The 4,227-nt window shown below is 49.9% G+C and overlaps 1 non-coding gene across 1 annotated transcript; it reads right to left on the bottom strand.

Moving 5' to 3' along the window:
* Positions 1 to 687: 687 nt before the first annotated feature.
* LOC123801261 (U6 spliceosomal RNA) lies at positions 688 to 794 on the bottom strand. Its single transcript, XR_006782178.2, has one exon. It is a non-coding gene; the product is annotated as a U6 spliceosomal RNA (small nuclear RNA).
* Positions 795 to 4,227: the final 3,433 nt, after the last annotated feature.

The raw sequence follows: 4,227 nt of genomic DNA, 5'->3' as shown, positions 1-4,227 counted from the left end.
GCAGAGGATGAGGAGGAAGGGAAGCGGCAGTGGAGAGAGCAGAAGTCCCACTGGGCGCAAATCCAAGACAGCCCCACTGACCCCAGGGAGCGCCACAGCCGGACGTCCTGGTGCCTTCGCCCAGGAAGGCAACACTTGCAGCTGTGTGGAGCCCCGAGGCGCTGAGAGCGGGATGCGGAGCCTGGCAACCAGGGCAAGGAGTCTTTCCCTGCGGGGCCCTGGTAGCGTGGCCCACATCCGCCAGACCCACTGCACCTGTCTTCATGCTCTGGCTGGCCAACGGGACACCTTTACGATGCTGAAGTGATTGAGTGAAGTGTTACTGAACCTCTCGTATCTTTTGACTTGTTCGTGCAGCCCGTATTTCCTAAGCACCTGCTATGTGCCAGGGACTGGGTGAGGCCCAGCTATCCAGGAAGCAGACCCTATTCAGCGGCCACTCTGCCTGTTACCACCACTGTCCTACTGAGATGGGGCTGCCGGAACAAAGCCCGCAGACCAGGAGCCTCACCCACACACATCTGGTTCCCACAGTTTGGGAGGCTGCAAGTCTGAGATGAGGTGCAGGAAATCTGACGTCCGGTGAGTGCCATGTCCTGGGTTATAGATGGCATCACCTCCCTGCGTCCCCACGTGGTGGGGAGACACAGAGAGGAAGCAAGTTCTCTCCTCTCATGTCTCTTCTCTTTTAAATACGAACATTTCATGAATTCGTGTGTCATCCTTACGCAGGGGCCATGCTAACCTTCTCTGTAGCCTTCCGATGTCAGCATACGTGCTGCTGAAGGGAGCGCTCTCCTGTCCCTTCCTGTAAGGACACGAATCCCATCATGGGGACTCCACCCTTGTGACCTCACCACCACCCTGAACCCCATCTCCTGACACCATCACCTTGTGGGGTTAGGGTTTCAATATATGGATCTGGGGGAGACGAACCCACCGTCCGTAGCATCAACTCACTCTGTCCACACCCAAAGAAGCCCAACTGCTTCATGCCTAAACTATTCCGACAGCACGGTTAACATTAGAACACATGCAAGATTAAAACATCGGGTTGTAAAATTAGGAAGCAGATAACAGTCAGGAGAAGTGTGGGAAATGGGAAGGAGGAAACCATTGCTTTTGTGAACTTTTTGGGGATGAAGGGAGGGTAAGGAGAGTGGAACACATGTGGCCTTTGGTCCAAATTTCATCTTTTCTACACGTAAGCCATGAGATCTAAGCTTTTCTTAACTTGAGTTTTTCTTCATGAACACAATCCCAACTTTACATGACTTTTGGGGAGGAGCTAAATAAGATATGCTCAAAGCAGGGGACCTCGCCCTGAGCAGTCACGTGGCCTGGGGTGCCCACATCATACCCATCACCCCTATCAGCACCATCGCCAGGTTGCCGCCTCTCGTTCCCAATAGTACCAGGCACTTGGAGGGCTCACATAACTCCAAGGACGTCTTCGTTGGTCACAACTATCCTAGAACATAGAGCCTATGGGATGGATTTAACATTACTCACTGAGTATCAAAGAACCATGCTTCTGCACAGTAAAAGATCCTTTTCAATTCCAGTGTGACCTGAAATACGCAGAAGATGGGTTGAGGTGTCAACCATGTCCCTCCACTGAATTGTGGGCAGAAACAATAGGCAGCAGGACACACAGCTGCTCTCAATGAGGGGCGCCTGGGGGGCTCAGCCGATGAAGCGTCTGACTCTTGATTTCAGCTCAGGTCATGATCTCAGGGTCGTGAGATCCAGCCCTGCATCCAGCTCCATGCTCAGCAGGGAGTCTGCTTGAGATTCTCTCTCTCTCCCTCTCCTTCTGCCCCTCCCCACCCCGGGGGTTCTCTCTCCAAAATAAATTTAAAAAAAAAAAAAAAGAGGGCAGCCAGTGCAGAAACACGGATCCAAACTCGGATTGAGTCGAGATGCCCTCCTCGCTTATAGTCAGCTATCCGTGTGGATTTCACAAAGCTTATTGGAAGGCAACATCCCCTTTGACACAGGTTGAGAGAAACGCTCGCTTAAAATCCCAACTTTGAGAAACTGTAGATGCTCGGAAGTTTCTGCCCATTGCAGTAAATGCCTTGGAAACCAGAAGCGCTGCTCTAGCCCGGAGCTGCAGGGCCAGCAGAAATACGGCTGGCAGAAACTCGGGGACAAGGTGGTGTCGTCCCCCTTCCCCACGCTCCTCAACGGTGTGAATGCGGTGAGGCTGAACCGGGACGGATTCTAGTACCTGAGCTTGCCTGTCACAGGAGGGGTGTGTGTGTGTGTGTGTGTGTGTGTGTGCACATGTGTGTGTGTGCACGTGTGTGTGTGTGTGTGTGTGTCGGTGGCTGCACTTGCTACTCTGAATTCCGCTGCGTGTCATTCTTTCCACAGCAGAGTTTCTGTCCTTCTCAATGCATACATTTCATATCTTTATAAGTACCTACATTTATAAAACTATGACTCCAGGAGTGTTACAGTGTGACATCTGATGACTGTGGTCCATGGTGTGATGGTGTGTGGTAGTGAAAAGTCAGGAAGGAAATTTCCCAAGTGCCCTCTGCAAGGAATGCATACTTCACTGGCCTCTGGCCTTGTTTTTGACACATTTTAAAATACAGTGTTCTATATGTGGTCACAACCCCCACCAGGCAGCCTGCCTCCCCACCCCCCCTCCAGCAGGCAGATGCATCATGGTGGGTGGGTACAAAGTAGCAGGCTCAAGGTGGCAGAGCTGTGGCCAAGCTAGGACCCCTCCCATGGCTGCCCAGCTTAAAGCCGACACGAGATTCTTCCCACTTCTTCAGCTGTTTCCTGTTTTCCCATTAAAGTGTCCAGTTCAGTTCAGTGAACCTCTTCACTTCCTTGGTCTTGAAGAGCACACGCTGATAAATCATGCGGTTTTTCCCTTTGCGTGCCTCAGGGATGCTGCTGAACGTCGCGTCTCCTGCCCCTTGCTGCCCACTGAAGACTCCCGAAGTGAGGGACCCCACAGACCAGTCCAGCAGAGCCCTGGGCTGCAGACGGCAGGATTCCGTAATCTGTATGATGCACAATATTCCAGTCCCAAATACGGAGTGCACACCGCCTGCTCCCCAAACTGCCTTCCAACTTCATGTCTGAGAAAAGAAATGGTTAATGAAACAACAAAGGACTTGGAAGAACACCTAGGAGAATTACACTGTTAAAAGAACAAATTGGTACTCCAAAGAATATAACAGTTTTACACCCAACTCTGGCAATGGAGGGAAACGTTAATAATGTGAAGAAATTAGGTGTGAGCATGACATTTTGGTGTCAGGATGCTCAGCGTGAACCAGCCTTTCAAAGGGACATAAATCCTTACCCAGATTTCTTCAAGTATCAGCTCTGCCAGGGAAGTAGGACGGAAGAGCTTGAGAGTGAAATTTCCATGACAAAAGTCTGGGTTTCACTCCTGTTCAAATCCCAGTCTTGGAAGACAGTACGGCTCATTAAGCATTTCAGTCATGTCCAATCATTTCCTGAATTTCCAGAATCATTTCTCAAATTGCCCTCTCTTCAGTACATCCACTTTTTTCTCTAATTATATTGATCTTAGCAAATAGCAGTGTCCGTCTGAGCTGATTTTCAAATACGAAAAACCTTCAATAAGAGGAAAAACAAATGCACTGTGGTCCAGCAAGACAAGATGCATGATTACCCCGAACTCCCCTAAACTTCCTCCAGGAGAGAAGCAGGCCTTATAAGCAAAGGGAAAAGCACCTGGCAAAATGACAGAATTCTGGAAAAAGAGCCCACTTTGACTGCAGGGAGGCACCACTCTACCACTCGTGTGTTCATTATTCTCCTTGCCTGATAACCAGGTAAAAATCAAGGGTTAGAGCTGTATTTGCAATTTCAAGTTTATGTCTCAGAGGGGGATCGGGAGACAACTCAAACCCTAAGTGATGTTTTAAAATCAAATACAGAGTACTTTCATCAGCCGTCGAGAACAGCCTTTGCCCTCGACAGAGAATACCCGCTTTCCTTTTTAAAAACAGAAGACATTGGGCACCTGGGTGGCTCAGTAGGTTAAGCATCTGCCTTGGGCTCAGGTCCTGACCTGGGATCGAGCCCAAGCCAGGCACCCGGCTCCTTCTCAGCAGGGAGCCTGCCTATCCCTCTGCTTGCCGCTCCCCCTGCTTGTGTGCTCTTGCTCTCTCTCTGTCTCTGTCAAATAAATAAATAAATAATCTTTTAAAAAACAACAACAGAAAACAT

Source organism: Ursus americanus, chromosome 27, assembly GCF_024610735.1.
Source record: "Ursus americanus isolate L20-20 chromosome 27, mUrsAme1.1.p, whole genome shotgun sequence".
NCBI classification, from domain to species: Eukaryota; Metazoa; Chordata; class Mammalia; order Carnivora; family Ursidae; genus Ursus; species Ursus americanus.
Note: the sequence above shows the minus strand (reverse complement) of the source record. Positions and strands in the feature narration are given on the sequence as shown.